The 18,206-nt window shown below is 49.8% G+C and overlaps 1 protein-coding gene across 8 annotated transcripts in view; it reads left to right on the top strand.

Annotated features, from left to right (window-relative positions):
* ARHGAP24 (Rho GTPase activating protein 24) overlaps window positions 1-18,206 on the top strand; it is a 184,241-nt gene that overhangs the window by 105,047 nt on the left and 60,988 nt on the right. The window contains exon 1 of one of the 8 annotated variants that reach the window (XM_064149597.1): window positions 11,056-11,075. The exons of 6 other annotated variants lie outside the window; for them this stretch is intronic. The gene's annotated coding sequence lies outside the window, so the exon portion shown is untranslated. Of the gene's footprint in view, window positions 1-11,055; window positions 11,076-11,614; window positions 11,640-18,206 lie in introns of those variants that run through there. One more of the 8 variants, XM_064149595.1, reaches the window with a different exon arrangement.

Below are 18,206 nucleotides of genomic sequence, written 5' to 3'. Positions count from 1 at the left end.
TGAGTGCAGGGGGGCTGGACTGGGTGAGATCCCTTCCAGCCCGGTCTGTGATTGTAGCTTGCCAAAGCCAAAGAAGACACAGTAGTTCTCGGAACTGCTTCAGCTCTGGGGCTGTCATGGGTGCAACCATGGCAGCCCATAGTAAGCTGGTCCAAAAAAAAGAGGAAGCTATCCACATGGAGACACATTTTTCCCATAAGTCCCAGACCTTTAATCCTAATAACTGTAAACAAACCCTGACCTGGAAAAGTCTTTCCATTTTCTTGTTTCTTTTTTTTTCCCCTTCAAGTGTGGGAAGAGAAGTCTCACTCCTTAACCTTTGTACAGCCACAGATTAATCTGATTTCCTACTCCTCCTGACCTCATCATTTGGAAATTGCAGCTACATTTAATTTGATTTTTCTTTCTATGTTTTTATGTCTCCTCTATTCTGGCTTGTGGTTCAGTGCTGGTTAACATCAGTCACAAATAGCAGCTGGAGGGCACAAAGCTTTCTGTCATTTCAGCTAGGGACAGACAGGACTAGGGCAATGGCTTCAAACTAGGGAAAAGCAGCTTGAGATTGGATCTTAGGAATAAGTTCTGCACCGTGAGGGTAGTGAAACACTGTCACAGGTTGCCCAGAGAGGTGGTTGGGGCCCTGTCCTTGGAGATGCTCAAGGTGAGGCTGACAGGGCTGTGGGCAGCCTGCTCTAGTGGAGGATGTCTCTGCTGACTGCAGGGGGTTGTGCTGAATGAGCTTTGGATGTCCCTTCCAACTCGGACTATTCTGTGATTCTGATTCTAATCAGACAGCTGAGGACCTGAAGAGGTTATTGCAGAGAACATGAAGTCTGAGGCTCTCACCTATTGTTACTTCCCTTTCCTGGGAGACTCTGACTGATCATTGTGTTCTTATGGTGCTGGCCCACCAGGATAGGTAGTCTTCAAAGAAAGCTTAGCATGATGATGCTGTTTCTTTCTAGCTGATTAAAAAAAACTGTGCCAGACTTGTGCTCCTTGTTGCTGTCCTTGTGCAGAGCTTTGACAGTTAGCACAGGCACACTAGGGTGTAAGAAGGCAACAGGTAAAATCATACATAGAATAGTTTAGCTTGGAAAAGTCCTTCAAGTTCATCCAGCCCAACCATTCTCTAACTTTACCAAGGCTGGGTCTAAACCATGGCCCTCAGCACCACAGCTCTGCCTCTTTCAAACACCTCCAGTAATGGGCATTCTGCCACCTCCCTGGGCAGCCTGTGCCAGCCTTTTAAGAACCCTTTTAGTCAAAAAGCTTCTAATGTCCAACCTGAACCTCCCCTGGTGCAACTTGAGGCCATTTCCTTTCATCCCCTCACCTTACTCCTGCCAACCCTCACCTTACTGCAGCCTCCTTTCAGGCAGTTGTAGACAGCCAGAAGGTCTGCCCTCAGCCTCCTTTCCTCAGAACAACTTTGCTGCTCCTTCCCAGCCCTGTTTTCCAGACCCTGCCCCAGCTTTGTCGCCCTTCTCTGGACACACTCCAGCTCCTCGATGTCTTTTCTGGAGTGAGGGCCCAAAGCTCAACCTGGTACTCAAGTTGTGGCCTCCCCAGTGCTGAGTCCAAGGGCATAGTCACTTCCCTGCTCCTGGCCACACCATTGCTGATCCAAGCCAGGATGCTGGTGGCCTTCTTGCCCACTTGATCACCCAGGGCTCATCTTCATCCAGCTGTTGCTCAACAGCCCCAAGTTTTCCATCTGGGGTACGAGAAAGACCATGCTTAGTCATATATCTATTTTGGTTCTGCCTTTTGTCCCTTAGTTGTAACTAATTCAATAGAATTAAATATGTGTGAGAAGAAAAGGGTGGTTTGTGTGGCTGTAAGCACTGCCCTGTTGCAGTGAGGCTGTCAGGCTACGTGGCAGCAGTTCAGTGATCAGCAGCTGCCACTCTACACCCCGAAGAGCAAATGTTCAGATGCTCCTCTTAGCAGAAACATTCAGGGGAAATCAGACACTTGGGCTGCTTGGAATTAAAAAATAACAATATGCTAACTGAGTTGTGACTTCTGGTGGGCAGTCAGAAGCACAGGGTTTTTTAGGTGCCTTTTATTTTTCCTCTCCAAAGAGGGAGGGAAGTGGATTTTTTTTTTGTCCCCTCAAATGTCTTCCATTTATTGGAGGCTGCACCAAAACTGCTGGGTTTGAGAGCAATATTAGCCAGATTTTGGTTGGTACAATACCTTGAACTCCTTGTCACTGCAGAGCAAAACATCTTTTCTCATGCCTGTGCTTCATAGCTGCAAATCCAGCAGTTCCCACGGCTTGTTAGGAATTCTTTCCACTCAAATTGCTGAATCTTGGAATCCAAGCTATCAAAAGTGCATCTGTGAAAGTAATGAGCCTAACACTGTAATAAATCCTGAGTGGTTTGGGATTGTTTCTCAGAATGGTAGGGGCTGGAAGGGACCTCTGGAGATCATTGAGTCCAACTCCCTCTGCCAGAGCAGGATCACTCAGGGCAGGTCACCCAGGAACACATCTAGGTGGATTTGAAAGTCTCCATAGGAGGTTGCACAGCCTCTCTGGGCAGCCTGCCTCAAGGCTCCAGCACCCTCACATCAAACAAGTTTCTCCTTACGTTGAGGTAGGATCTCCTGGCTTGCAGTTTGTGCCCACTGCTCCTTGTCATGTCACAGGACACCACTGAGCAGAGCCTGGCCCCTGCTTCTTGCCCCCCACCCTTCAGGTTTTATAAATACTGATAAGATTCCCTCTCAGCTTTCTCTTCTGCAGACTAAGCAGCCCCAGGTCTCTCAGGTTATGATGCAGGCCTTCCCTTGTCTTGCCCAAGCTGATCTCCAGGTTCTTATTTCTATCCAAACTCATGACTGCTGTTTTCCATGGGAATCTTTGAGAGCTAAGATGAAAGCAGATGTGGAGACAGGCCTGTTTCCAGTGAAGGCATGGCTTCCATCAGGCAAGGTTTGCTCTTGATGCTTTGAATGGGCAGTCTATAACCACATGGAGTTTTTTCAAAGCAAATTGTGTTCACCAACAAACTTGGCTGCTGCAGTTGTGTAGAGCAGCTGGAGGAGAGGTGAGATTTCCCACATTTGATGTGGGAGAGCAGTAGGGATGCAAACAGATAAGTCCTTCAAAAGGCACCGTGGTCAAAGCAATCATCCTGCAGCTTTGACAACTTTCCCAACATCTGTTGTAGTGCCACTTCTGCTGTACCAGGCTGCCATTAACCAGGGAGAGGAAAGGGGTTTAATTAACTGAGCAGCCTGATGTGTTAAACTTTAATAAGCTCATGCCATATGGGTGGGTTATGTTTGCAGTTCTCTTCCCCAGCTCCTTAGATTGGGGCTATACATCACCAATGCCTCATTTGATCTTGGGCACTGCTATTCAATAAGCACGTGGCCACGGTACTTGAGGGCATAGTTTAATGGCCACGGTGGTGTTAGGTTGATGGTTGGACTCAATGATCTTAGGAGGCTCTTCCAACCAAAACACTTCTGTGAGTCTATGTTTCTGTGATCACTGAGCTGATGCCTGGCTGTAAGTCTCTGTAAGAAGATGAATATTGCAGCATCTCACTTCTGAGCTGTGTCATTTTTCTTTTATGCTCTGGCTTTACTGTTCACTCTTCCTTCACTAATGCATGGCTGTACAGTGCCAGCCACAGCTGCTGCTGTAGATTTCAGGTAGCACAAGGTATATGAAAATTTTTACCTTCATTAAACCTCAGTTATAAAATCACAGAATGGTTTAGGTTGGAAGGAGCCTTAAAGATCATCCAGTTCCAACTGCAGGGAACATGAGCAGGACTGTCTCCCACTAGACCTCCCACTAGCCCAGGTTGCTCAAGGCCTCATCCAACCTGGCCTTGAACACCCCAGGGAGGGGGCATCCATGACCTCCCTGGGCAACCTGTGCCAGTGTCTTACCACCCTCACTGTTAATAATTTCTTTCTCATTTCCAGTCTAAATCTCCTTTCTTCAAACTTAAATCTGTTCCTTCTAATCCTGTAACTTCCAGCTCTTGTCAGAAGTCTCTCCCCAGATCTCCTGGAGCCCCTTCAGGTGCTGGAAGTCTGCTCTAAGGCCTCCCTGGAGCCTTCTCTTCTCCAGGCTGAACAGCACTAACTCTTCCAGCCTGTTCCCACAGGGAAGTTCTCCAGCCCTCTAATATCTTTATGGCCTCCTCTACACCCTCTCCAACAGTTCCATGTCCTTCTTGTGCTGGGGGCACCAGAACTGGAGGCAGTGCGGCAGGTGTGGTCTGAGCGGAGCAGAGGGGCAGAATCCCCTCCCTGTGCTGCTGCTTTCCCTGCTTTGGATGCAGCCAGCACACAGCTGCCTGCTGGGCTGCCAGTGACCAGTGCTGGCTCCTGGGAAGCCAGCCGACACCCCCAAGGCCTTCTCTGCCAGACTGCTCTTGAGCCACTCCTCACCCAGCCTGGATTTGTGCATGGGATTGCCCTGGTTCATGTTCATAACCTTGCAGTCAACAGATAGTTGTGGAACACAGATTAAGAAATACTTAAGATGTGACTTAAACTAAATCCTCATGGCTGATGTTGTGTCTTTGCCAGCTCCTCCTGCTCCTCTGGGTGTGAGGTTGGTATGGCTGGTGAGGAGACAAAGGCTGATGCTGGGCAGATAGAACCAACAACAGCCTTCATTTTAAGTGGCAGGGTACCAGGGCAGCCTGTGCAGTGCTGCTGTGCAAACAGGTAATTGTGCACAACCAATTTGTGCAGAAACAGACAGATGGCTGTGCTACAACCACTGCTGGTGAGAGCTTTAGACAGGCTACAGCAGCCATGAAATGGAGAGGAAGAAAAACTCATATTGTTCATCTGATAATCCCCTGCTAGCAACATGTCAGCTCAGGAGAAGATTGCTCTTAACTCACAGGGAAGTGGATAAGTGAAGTTTTGCAGTGCTTTAAGTGCTTAATATGCTGGTTGCATTCTGCTTCTGCTTTAGTATTTGTTATCCCTCCAAGTTGTGATTGATTTGAGCAGAATGTTTAAAGTGGTCAGATGCAGCTACAAATAAAAGACTCTTCTAGCTTCAGAGAAAATCTTTATTCAGTTTAATTGTGTTAGGCAGGTTTAGCTCCCAGGAAGGCCAGGAGGGAAATCAATTGATAATTTTAAACTGGAATCCATTTGGTTTAAGATTTTGGAATGTGCTGTTCTGCTGAAGCAGCATTGTGGTTGGTGTCTTACTTGAATTAGGCACCCCTTTGAGACAGAGTTGAAGTAGCTGGTGAACAGATGAAGCCTTTTGGGAGCTGGTACTGCTGTCATGGTATTGACTTAGTTAAGCTCAGGTAGCTACTTACCTGGCTGCCAACACTCTTACCTCTGAGTAAGATCATTTTTCTCCTGTGGTACATGAGCTGATGTTAAAAGATGTTGCTTATAGGTTCATAGAGTTATTTTGATTGGGAAAACCCTCTTAAGATACTCTAGTCTAACCATTCTCTAAGTCTACCAAGGCTGGGGCTAAACCGTAGCCCTTAGCACCACAGCTCTGCCTCTTTGAAAGAGATCTAGGGATGGGCATCCAACCACCTCCTTGGGCAACCTGTGCCAGGCTTTGAGAACCCTTTCAGGGAAGAAGTTTCTTCTAATGCCCAACCTAACCCTCCCCTGGTGCAACTTCAGGCCATTTAGTCTTCTTTCTATTAGTTGCCACTAGAGAGAAGAGACGATCGCTCATCTCGCTCTGCTCTCCTTGCAGGCAGTTGGACAGAGCAATGAGGCCTCCCCTCAGCCTCCTCTTCTCCACACTGAACACCCCCCAGCTCCCTCAGCTGCTCCTCTCCAGCCCTGTTCTCCAGACCCTCTAATCCACATCTAAGCTTTCTGAATTCCCCACTTCATTAAAAAGGTTTTGTTTACTCATTTTTTAAACCAAGCACATAGCAGCTGGTGTTTGCTGATGTCAAGAAGACAGAGGCATCGCACAAACAGCCTCCTTTCCCAGCAGCAGAACTGGGAGTTAAGGTCTGAAGTACAGTTTATGTGTAAATTTGTGTTTATCAACCTGTGCCTTGAAGTGTAACAAACAGATACCAACAGGGCAGTCAGAATGATTGGAGTGCTGGCAGCCCTGCCACGTGAGGAAAGGCTGAGAGTTGGGTTTGGTCAGCCTGGAGAAGAGAAGGCTGAGGGGAGACCTTCTCATCATGGACCAGCACAGAAAGAGACTGCCAGCAGCATGGAGACTCTCTTTGGACAAGGAGCCCCATGGCACAGACAAGGGGTGATGGGGACAAGTTCCTGCTGGGGAAATACCCTGTGGGCTCTAGAAGAAAAGTTTTCCCCATGAGCACAGCCAGACACTGGAACCATCTCCCAAGGGAAGCAGAGGAGTCCCCTCCAGGTGACAGTTTGGCGCTCAGCTTGCTGGGGTGCTGGACCAGCTGATTGCAACTCTGCTGTGAGCTAGAAAGATTGGAGCAGTGGATCCCTGGGGACCCTTCCAAGCTGAGGTGCTGTAACACAGAGAAAGACCTTGTCCTTACAGATTGTGACAGCACAAGGATTTTCTTTCCTGATGTTTTCTTCCAAACCTGCTATGACATTCCTCATGCCTCCCCTTCCCCTCAGGAGTAAGCTCATTGAAAAGTAGCCTATTTTGGCAGCTCCTTCTTGTGACCTTCCTCTTGGAAAGGACTTCTCTAAGCTGCAAGGCAGGACAGCAGCCTAAAGTGTTGGGCAAGTTAAAACGGTTGTGCAGCTGAGAGTCCTTCACATGGCACAGCTGCCAGAAGCCCATGCAGAGGTATCAGCAGGTCATACTCAGACTTACTGGGGCAGCCCTGTAGGCTGCCTGAATAGAACTAGCTCAACTCCCAGCTGCAGAAAGATGTGGAGAAGGGCTCATTACTTACCCCTCAGATTTCATACTGCAGCGAGGTTGGAAGGAGGAGAGTGCTTGGGAAGATTTATTCCTGCGTTAGAATATGCAAAGCCAGATGCTGCATCTGCGTCTCAGAGGAAATCATTTTTGTGCCTGACTTATTTTCTCTGGTTGGAATCTTGTCTCCTTTAGTTTGCAGTCAGGGTTGTGCACGTGGCTGACTCTTCACCTACCCACAGACAGTTTTTGTCCAGCAGAGTAATCAAAAGAACAATCCAGCTCCTCCTGGGAATGTCTAGAGATGCCTATCACTGTAATGCTGATTGGAGTCACTTTGAAGGCGAAGTTGACAGCTTTGCTTGCAACGCTTGGAGTTGTTTTTATTGAAAGTGAGAAACTTGCTGATACATGGAGGGCAACCCCCAATCTCATAGAATCATAGGATCAGTCAGGGTTGCAAGGGACCACAAGGATCAGCCAGTTCCAACCCCCCTGCCATGCCCAGAGACACCCTACCCTAGATCAGGCTGGCCACAGCCTCAGCCAGCCTGGCCTTAAACACCTCCAGCCATGGGGCCTCAACCACCTCCCTGGGCAACCCATTCCAGGCTCTCACCACTCTCATGCTGAACGACTTCCCCCTCACATCCAGCCTGAACCTACCCATCTCCAGCTTCGCTCCATTCCCCCTAGCCCTGTCACTGCCTGATATCCTGAAAAGTCCTTCCCCAGGTTTTTTGTAGGCCCCCTTCACTATTGGAAGGCCTGGAAATCAGGACATCCCTAGGTTTTCTGGGAGCTTTTTAAAAAGAGCCCAGAGTGTCCACGTCACACTAAAACCCCAAAGCAGTTGGGGGTCGATGGGTATTTTAAAGACTCCTCTCAGTGGTATTCTGTATCCACACTCCTTAGCTGTCTTCCTTCTTACCTCATGCTTGAATTTCTGTGTGATCATATTATTAACCATGTGTCACAAACCACAAGGGCTGTGCTGGGCAGATAGATTTACAGCACTGTCTGATCCTCACTGTTCACATTTTGGGTGTTGCTGCCTCTTTTGCATGGGTGTAGCCCAGCTGGCACTTGTGAAAACGTTCCTGCCTTACGCTACTAAAACAGAAGGGAGGCTTCAGTCTCATTTAGGCATGCACTTGGGAAAAAAATTTGCTTTCTGAAGTCACATGAAGTATTAAAATTAATCCCAGTGTGCTCAGTTACAGTCTCTCCAGTAATAATGAAGGATCATTTCATTGGGATGTTGGAAACGTAAAGCAAATACTTTAAGCGTCAGACCTTGGAATTTAGAAGTGGAGCAGGAATTGCTAAGCCATTTGTTTCAGCAGCTGAGAAATAGAATTTATTGCTGGTGATAGGAAAAGGGAGGAAGATAACACATCCAGCAAAATAGTCTCCCTCATCTCAGCCAGGCAGGAGCAGAGGAAAACTTGCTAAACCGTCTGGATGCAGGGAGCTGCAGTTGGGATCCTGACATTTGCAGGCGGCGAAGTCGGTAAGTTTCCCATCTCGCTGTCCTTCCCTGTGTCCCTTGCCCACCTACACACAGCTGCTCTCTGCCCAGCTGGCCTGGTGTCAAGCCAAGCCCAAAACGTGAGGGCTGCAGCCCCTCTGTGCTGGCGCAGACACAGACACGTGCTGTTTACAGAACATTGTTCTAAACATTCCCTGGTGCAAGTAAAGAGCAGAAGTGTGAGCCAACAAAGGGAGCAGAGAGAGGTTCTTGCCACTGCTAGGAACTGCAGGCAGAGTAGGCAGGCTGGTCATGGTGTGTTTTTAATTGAAGGACACCAGAAGAGGAGAGCCTGATCTTGAGGCCTTGAGCAAGCTGGTCTAGTGGAAAGTGTTCCTGCTTATGGCAGAGGAGTTGGAACTGGATGATCTTGTAGGTCCCTTCTAATCCAACCCATTCTGGGATTGTGTGCTGTTTGATGCTGTGCACCTTGTGAGGCTGTTGACTTGCTGAGGTGAGCATTCACCATTCACACAGAGAAATGGGGTTAGCTTCTATTGCTGTGCTTGGGCAGGAGCCCTAACTCCTGTGCTTTAGAAACTGTTTTTACAAAGCCCTACCCTCCAAAAAGGGTAAGGCAGCCTAAGTGAAACTCACTCTTTTGATTTTACAGTGTGAAGACTCCAGGCTGTAATTTGGGTACTTGAATAGGTTTTAAACATTGTGCTTGTTAGGGGTTTATTTGAGTTCATAGCATCAGCCACCTCCATGAGCAACCTGTTGCAGTGTTCCAGCATCCTCCTGGTGCAGAACTTGTTCCTAACATCCAATCTAAATCTGTTCTGCTCTGCTTTGAAGCCATTGTCTCTCATCCTGTCACTGCAGGTCTTTGCAAAGAGTCTCTGCATTCTTGTAGCCCTTTCAAGTACTGGAAGGTTGTTACTAGATCTCCCCAGAGCCTTCTCTTCTCCAGGCTGAACAGCCCCAGCTCCCTCAGCCTGTCCTCATAGCAGAGGTGCTCGAGACCCCTGATCCATAGATGAATGCACTACAGCAGTAGCAGCTGCTGAAAGCTGGCTGCTCGTGCCAGGCAGTGTTGGTAGCTCTCTCATTGCCCTTCTGACTGGGCAGGGAGCTGTGAGTTACTGAGAAAAGCAGTTCTGGGTGGGACACTGAAGGTGGCTGTAAGTTGCCAGGGCTCATTCCAGGGCTGCCTTCACACTAACGGCAGCTTTCCTCCTGATGTCAGTAGGGGAAGGAGCTGGGCAGCACTGGGATGTGATGTACTGGGAGGGGAATAATCCCCTCTGGTGACTTCACTGTCTGCAGCTGGCCTTCAAGTGTGTTTTGAAGTAGTTTCTCATTAGAGTCAACTCGTGGGAAGTAACAGATGGTGAAGTGAGGCCGAATTAGTGAGAACTTTGTGCTCTGTTTGTGCTCCTTCTCTCTATAAATACAACCTTTGAGGGAGTTGCAGAGATTGAGGAGGTCTCCCTTCAGCCTCCTTTTTTCCAGGCTAAACAACCCCAGTTCCCTCAGCTGCTCCTCAGAAGGCTTGTGCTCTAGGCTCTTGTGGTCTAGACATCTTGGTTTGTTGTCAGGTGCTTCCAGGAGGAATGCTTGTGGCTTTACCAGCTTTCTAAACTGCCACAGGTTGTTGGCAGCCATCACAGGATGATCTTTAAGGTCCCTTCCAACCCAGACCTTCACCTTCTTGTTTCTTGCCTTATCCCCCTTGGTGCCACAGCGTGGACATGCCTGAATCTGGTGTGTGCTGACTGGATCTAAATCTGCTTCTGGGATCCAGTTTGGGCTCTGGCAGCAGTGCTGACACCTGCATCTTGAATGACAGTTTTTGCAGCCTTCAGTGATTGGTTTCAAGCCGCAGTAATAGAAAGCTTTGCAAAAATAGATCCCTGGAATGCTCTGGATTGGAAGAGACCTCCAGAGGTCGTCTAGTCCAACCCCCCTGCAGTCAGCGAGGACACTCCCGAGGCTGCCTTTTTTGTTGTTGTTTTTGTTCCTGAACTTGCCAACCTCTGCCATGAACTTTCCTGTGCAGTGTCCTCCTGGGCCACTTGGTACTCTCTTCTGTGGACCTTCTTAACAGCCCTGCAGGGCAGATGCTGGTGTTGGGCATCCTCTGGAGGTGTTAGCCAGGATGGACCCCTGCTCTGTTTCCCATGCCAGCAGTAACTCTGCCGTGGAAACAGGTGTTGGAAGTATTACAAACAAACCCCCCAAAATGCAGGAAAAAACCCACCCAAACAAACCAACAACGTGAAACTTTGTTTACCGAGGAGGAGGAGGAGGGGGGAGGCATATGGATCTCTGAGCAGCTTGGAGACTACCGAGGAGATAGACTTCCTCCAGGGATCTTTTATCATAAAAGCAGCTTAAGTGACTCACTCTTTCCCTGAGGATATTATTAAAACAACTCCACTCGGTTTTGTCTTTTAGTGGTCAGAAACAGGGCTGGGTTTGTGCTGTCTTAAAAGAAATACCTTTTGAAAAGAAGTCCTTCCAGGCTGTACTTGCAGCAGGACTATATTTAATAGCTCACTCAAGCAAGTGCTTCGGTGAAAAATTCAGCACTATTTTTAGTTCTCTTACAACAAACCACTTGATTGTAAGGCCTGGGGAACGGCGACATTGTGATTGTGAAGGGTCTGCTGGCAGAGGCAGGAGGACGAGGGGCGGCAGCTTGCTGGCTCCAGCGGGGACTCGCAGCTGATGAGGAGGAGCACGCAGCCTCAGCAGGTACTTTAAATCATCTGCTAACCTTTGCTCTGCCCCCGAAGTGGATTTACTGGTCAGAGACGGGGCACCAAGGCGTTAGCTGCCTGGCTGGGGCTCTATCTGCTCCTGCCCTTAAAGATTTCATTCCATGAATTCCTGTCCCAACCGTCAGCTTTTAAATCATCTCTGTGCCTTTCCTAGCCTTTTCTGGGATTTCAGAGGGTGCTGGGTCGGTTAGGAAGTGACAACAGCGAAGCAGAACTAAGTTGCCCGAAGGGAAGGCGCTCGCTTTTCAAGAGACGCGGCCGTTCCCCTGCCCGGGTGAGCAGCCCGACACAAGCCCTGGAGTCCATTCCTCTCTGCTGACTCTATCAACTTGGAAAAGCGAGAAGCCTGCCTGCCTGCGAGCGGCCAGCGGCTGCGGAGGATTTGATCTGCGGCGGCGGGGGGCGGAGGTTGGCCGGCAGGCTCCGCGGCCGCCCGGCGGCAGTGTGCGCGTCCCTACGCGCGGTGCCGGCCGCGTCCCGGGCTCCCGCTGGCAGCTCTGCTGACCTCCGCCCGTCCCCACCGCGCTGCTTCCTGCAGGTCAGTCCCACGTGAAGGAAGCCGGGCCCGGGAGTTTAAGGGCGTTGGGTGCCCCGCGGGGTGAGGTGGTTGCCATTCCTGGGCAGTGCGGTCAGAGGCAGAGGCTGCCGCCAGTCAGCAGAGAGCGGGAGCCTGGGAGAGGTGACCGCGGCGCTTGGCCGTCGTGCCACAGCTGACCCTGCCGCTGCCAGCGCCTGCTCCTGCCGGGCGAGAGGTGGACGCTTGAGGTTTAGCTCCATGTGATGTGCCACAGCCTGCCGTGGTGCTGCTTGGGGGGAGCAGCCGCGGGATCTGGGCAGCATCCTGCCCGCCGCCTCGCAGCTCACAAGAGCTGCTGCTGCTGCCTAACAACTGCTTCAAGTCTGCCTTGCTTGAAGAGAGACTTCCAGCCTGCGGGTCACACAGGAGCTCCCGGCTCTCCCTGGGTGCTGGAGCAGCAGCTGGACTGATTCAAGGAAACTTTTGAATGTGGAGCAGAGCTTGGGTAGCTGGCCAGGGCTTTGCTGTCTTGTGTTTTCTGCCTTTTGTTTTATTTAACTGGGCTGTGCAGAGCTTGCAGATTCCTTGTTTCAGACTAAGATCCAAGCTTGGGGGTGAGCCCCGCTGCAGTTGAGCTGCTGCATTGCTGTGCTTTAAAATAACTGCTTGTGTTTCACCCCTAGTGATACCATTATCTTAAAATAGCACAACGTGCCTCCTCTTTTGAGTTATTTGGCAGAGAATAGAAGGAAGGGAAACTGCTGAATTCCCATGAACTCTTGTGTTTAAAGATCCTGCCTGGCTTTCAGCAGGCTGAGCTGCTGCAGCCTGCTCTGTGTACTACAGTTGGGTAGCACCAAAGTGCACAGCTCTTGCACAGTTCTTGCTGTGTTCTCTGCTCCAGCTGAGGTTTAGGTGTATTTGTAAAGGTGAAGTGGCAGTTCCACGACCCCAGTTTTCAGTGTGTTCCTGCTAGCTGTGAAGTGGCAGCTCCATAACCAAGTTTTCAGTGTGTTCCTGCTAGCTGTGAAGTGGCAGCTCCATAACCAAGTTTTCAGTGTGTTCCTGCTAGCTGTGAAGTGGCAGCTCCATGACCAAGTTTTCAGTGTGTTCCTGCTAGCTGTGAAGTGGCAGCTCCATGACCAAGTTTTCAGTGTGTTCCTGCTAGCTGTGAAGTGGCAGCTCCATGACCAAGTTTTCAGTGTGTTCCTGCTAGCTGTGGAGTGGCAGCTCCATGACCAAGTTTTCAGTGTGTTCCTGCTAGCTGTGAAGTGGCAGCTCCATGACCAAGTTTTCAGTGTGTTCCTGCTAGCTGTGAAGTGGCAGCTCCATGACCAAGTTTTCAGTGTGTTCCTGCTAGCTGTGAAGTGGCAGCTCCATGACCAAGTTTTCAGTGTGTTCCTGCTAGCTGTGAAGTGGCAGCTCCATGACCAAGTTTTCAGTGTGTTCCTGCTAGCTGTTTTCGTTTGTGTGTGAGCAGTGCAGAGGGGACAAGCAGAGAAGCATGTGTGTAGGTGTAGGTCTGCATGAGCTGAAACAGCTAACAAGTCCTGTTCATTTGGGATTAGATAGTTCATACTTGAGGGCTTGTTTAAAAAAATACTCAACTATTCAAGTTGAAATACCGCTGGAAAGGGTGGCTGAATGTTTCACAGTCAGCACTTTATCATTGGGTTGAGTTTGAAGAGACCTTAAAGATCATCCCGTTTCAATCCCCCTTGTATGGGCAGGGACACCTCCTTCTCATCCAGCCTGGCCTTGAACAGCTCCAGGGAGGGGACATCCACAGCCTCCCTGGGCAATCTGTGCCAGTGTCTCCCCCTCCTCACTCTCAGTAATTTCTTCCTCATCTTCAGTCTCAACCTCCTCTCTCTCTGCTTAAAGCCACTGTCATTCATGCTGGCATTCCCAGCCCTTGTCAGAAGTCCCTCCCCAGCTCTCCTGTAATCCCTTCAGGTACTGGAAGACTGCTCTAAGGTCTCTCTGGAGCCTTCTCTTCTCCAGACTGAGCAGCCCTAGCCTGTCCCCATTGGGAAGTTTCTCCATCCCTCTGATCAGCTTTGTGGCCTCCTGGACTCTCTCCAGCAGTTCCATGTACCTCTTATGCTGGATGCACCAGAACTGGAGGCAGTGCTACAGGTGGGGTTTCAGGAGAGCCGAATCTTCCTCCTCCTGTTACTCTGAGTGGGCAGGAGCCACACAAAGCATTCTGGAAGTACTCACCAGTATGTCTTGGTACCATATTTACACCAAAGATACTTGTGCACGTTGTTGATTCCTTTTAGGTGAGTGTCACAGCTCATGACTGCTGTCTCCTGTGCCTAGGTCAGCCTTGGCACAGGAGGGAGGCTGTGAGACTAACTGGGTCTTCTCATCAGGGTATTCTTGCACCTTTGTATTGTAATGACACGTAGCTCTCAAGGTAAGAGCAAAACTGTTGGAACGGGGCAGATTGAGACTGGGTATTGGGAAGAAAGTCTTTCCAGTGAGGATGGTGAGACACTGGCAGAGTTTGCCCGGAGAGGTTGTGGATGCCCCCTCCCTGGAGGTGTTCAAGGCTGATTTGGACGAGTCCTTGAGCAAGCTGGGGCAGTGGAAGGTGTCCTTGCCCGTGATGGGATTAGAAGTAGATGATCTTTGAGTTCCCTTTCAACCATTCTATGATTACCTCAGAAATACTGCAGTTATTCTCAAGTATATACAGTCATTGTCTACTGCCCTGCTCAAAGACAGCTCAAAATAGCAGCAGTTGGTTGTTGGTAGTGCAGATTGCACAGTAGGAGAGGTAAGGAGGTAGTTGTAATGCTCCTGAGAGCTGCTGGGAAGTGACCATATGCTTACAGAGGGTTTGGTTAAAAATCCTTTCATTCTCTTCCCCCCAGACCCTTAAGCCTTTTAACTCCATCAGTGGGTGAGGTGCTGTGCTGCTGTCACCTGCAATGCCCCGAAGACAGCAGAGAAGGTGATACCACAGGGCATGTGGTGGCATTCTGGAGCTTCAGAGTCCCAGATCTCCCTTTCCCTGCTCTGCGGATGGCCTACTGTTGCCTCCTGCCCTCTCCTTCCAAAATGGAATTAAACTTGTACTTTAATGTGTGTGCAGGCTCAGGGATAGGACAGAAATCCTAGTTAAAGGAGCTGCATTTTCTTTCTGGCTCCATTGTTGCAGTTGGGACCAAGAAGTGATGGATTGCACATAAGCTTTGCACCTGGTGTGTCTTGCAGGCTGTAAATCCAGGTGATGCAGCTCAAAAGCAGACTCTGAAGCTTGCACTGGGTTTGTCATTTCAGTGCCAATTCAAAGAAATCTTGGTTTGGAGCTGTGGGTGAGGATGAGCAGCTACCAAAAGAAGCTCTTTCCAAGGAGGGTGGTGGAACACTAGAACAGGTTAGCCACGGACATGGTGGAAGCGCCACCTCTGGAGATGTTCAAGGTCAGGCTTGATGGGGCTCTGAGCAACCTGATCTAGTTGGGGATATCCTTGCTTACCGCAGGGGGGTTGGGCTAGATGACTTTTAAAGACCTCTTCCAGCCCAAAGCATTCTGTGGCTGTCTGAAATTCGTTCTCTTTCATGTGCCCTAAATGCAGAGCTGTAACTTGCAGATAAATGAGCAGCTTTGAAACTCCATTCTGGTTTTTCATGGGTTTGTGCTTTATGTTGGTTTTTTTTTTTTTCCCTTGAACTTCATTAGCTAATTTAAACTAGGAGTAGCTTATTAATTAAAGTTATTTTCTGTTGAATCCACCTCATCCCTCTTAAGCCAAGTCTGATAGAAACCCAAACTCATTCTAATCCGTAAATCATTAAATGCACTAATTGACTTTTCTGTCTGTGAATGTCAGATGGTAGCAGATTACTGAGGTGCTTAACTTGAACATGAAGATGACTGGGGGGCTGGAGCACCTCTGCCATGAGGGCAGGCTGAGAGAGTTGGGGCTGTTCAGTGTGCAGAAGAAAAGGCTCCAGGCAGACCTTAGAGCAGCCTTCCAGTACCTGAAGGAGGCTACAGGAAAGCTGCAAAGGCCTGCAGTGATGGGACGAGGGACAGTGGTTTGAAATGAGAGCAGAGCAGATTGAGGTTGAGTGTGAGGAGCAAGTTCTGCACCAGAAGGGTGGTGGAACATTGCCATAGGTTGCCCAGGGAGGTGGTTGAGGTCCCACCCCTGGAGATATTCAAGGTGAGGCTGCACAGGGCTCTGAGCAACCTGATCTAGTTGTCCCTGCTGACTGCAGAGGGGATTGGACTGTATGAGCTTTGGAAGTCCCTTCCAACCCAAACCCTTCTAGGATTCTGTGCATCTGAGAACCATCTCCTTTCCCAGGTATGCAGAGCAGTTCTTAGCTCCTTGTGCAAATGCAAGCCTGGCTGTGGGAATGGTGCTTTGGGAAACACAGCCATGAATCTTCCTGCCAGGGCAGCCACTAATGCAATTTTCAGCCTCCCAGAGGTATTTCTGTCTTGCTGGGTGGGTGCCACAGTGCCGGGGATGGAACTGTAGGTCTCCAGGCCATATGCCACGGGCACCTAAGCCCAGGAAAAGGTGGAAGGCTCCTGAGGTGAGGCTGGATAGCAGTGCACATTCCCCTGGGGCTGGCACAGAGCACCAGCTGCTGCAGCGCTCACCAGCGGGTTACAGGTTACCCAGCCAGAAGATGTCTCTTGTTGTGACAGCTCTCTGCTTGGCCAGGATCAGGCTTGTCTCTGCAGGTAACATCCCAGGGGTCACCCCACGGTGTGGTCACTAGAAGGGGTGTCTGACCTGGGGGGGGAAAAGTTGCTGTAGCAGTTCTGAGAACATGCAGGCTGGTTAAGGCTGCAGCTCACTGTCACTGGTGGCTTGTCAAGGAGCCAAGACAAACTTGGAGATACTCATGTTGTTGTTGGCTACTTCTTGGGGGTCGTTTTTGGATGACCCCATCTCTGCATGTCGCTGTTTTGACCAGTGCTCTTTCCAGTCCACATGGGAGCAGGGTAAAGAAGTGGCTTCACTTGTACACAAAAAATAGAAAGAATAAAAAGCCCAGCTTCTGTGAATGAGAAGGATGCCAGCAGGTACCTGAACTGGCATTTGACACTTAGCAATAAATCCAAGTGAGGCAGCTGGAAACAGCAAAGAATGTTTGTTAAAAACAAGTATTATGTGCTTGGAAAGGGAAGAGAGCTTATCAATGCTCATCAATATCTAAAGGATGGGGGCAAGAGGGTGGAGCTGGACTCTGCAGTGGTGCTGAGGGATAGGTCTAGGGGCAATGGATACAAACTAGGACATGGGAGGTTCTGCTGGAGCAGGAGTTAAAACTTTCCTGTGAGGGTACTGGAGTCTCCTCTGTGGAGTCTGGAGAGATTCCAAACCTGCCTGGGCAGGAGGGTTGGACTAGTTGATCTGCAGATGTCCCTTCCAACCCCCCCACCACGCTGGGATTCTGTGGTTTGCCTTTCTGCAGCCTGTAGGAGCTGAACTGCTCTCTCTCTGCAGAAGTTAGGTTGCACGCCTTGTGCAGGTGGCACATGTGCTGTTTGGTGACCATTGCTGGCAGAAAAGGAATCTTGAACCACAGCCTACTGCATGGAAGTATTGACAGCTGAGTGGAGCAGATGAACATGAGCTTATCTTTGTCTTGGTTTCCCAAAGATGTGCTGATAGACTGGGACGTACTCAGCTGGCTTTGCCTTTCCCTGATACATGCCTTGTGGTTGAGGGAAATGATGGGGAGGCTGCTGCCTAGGAGCAAAGGAAGCTGCCAGGTCGAGCAATAGAAAGAAGGTATTGAGATCTTTCAACCTTTAGTATTCACTGCCTGGTCATAAAAGAGTGTGAGGCCACTGCGGAGATGTGCTTTGGTGTGTGATTCACCAGGCAAGGTGTAAAGTGCTTCATTCCTTCTCCTGCCTAACTAAAGCTGGCCTAACACCCCAAGGGTCACACGTAGTGCAGGGAAGAGTGCTAGAGGAAAGAAACCATGCTGTGAGGATTCGAGGCAGAGAAGATGACAAATGTTGTTAGCTTTAAGGGCACCCAGAGGAACTGTCATAAACATTTGCTGGGCCAGCGCTCCAGGAGCAGTGCAGGTGCTTGCTGGGACTGTTGTTTACTGAGTGAAGCCTAAGAGTAACCCAGGCTCTCCTGGGAAGGTCACCCTCACCTGGCAGCCCTCTGGCCAAGTTGTGGTCCTGACTGCATTTGCATCCTGCCAGTGGGCAGAAGTGTGCAGAGGCAGCGGTGAGCTCGCGTGCAGAGATGCAGTCTCTGCTGTGTAATTATTACATCGAGGTCTGTAAAGCATTTGCCCGGAGCCGTGACCTGACTTGTGATGCAAGCAGGTCAGCTGGCAAGTTTGGAGTCCTGTACATGCTGTCTTGTTTCAGAGTAGAGGGTGTGAAATGCCCTGGGAGCAAAATCTACTGCTGACCTTGCAGATTGCTGCCGTAGAATTCAGTGGCCTCTCCTCTGCCCTTGCGTGCACCTTCTCCTGTCCCTCCCTGCATGCTGTTGGCTCCCCTTGCAGCTCAGAAGGTGCTGTCCTTCAGCCTTACAATAACCCAGCAGTGGCTTTCAGGTTCTGAAGTATTGAAAGACTTTCAGC

The sequence above is a fragment of the Pogoniulus pusillus genome, chromosome 10 (assembly GCF_015220805.1).
Source record: "Pogoniulus pusillus isolate bPogPus1 chromosome 10, bPogPus1.pri, whole genome shotgun sequence".
In the NCBI taxonomy this organism is placed as follows: domain Eukaryota; kingdom Metazoa; phylum Chordata; class Aves; order Piciformes; family Lybiidae; genus Pogoniulus; species Pogoniulus pusillus.
The sequence above is the reverse complement of the archived record's forward strand: the minus strand, read 5'-3'. Positions and strand labels throughout refer to the sequence as shown.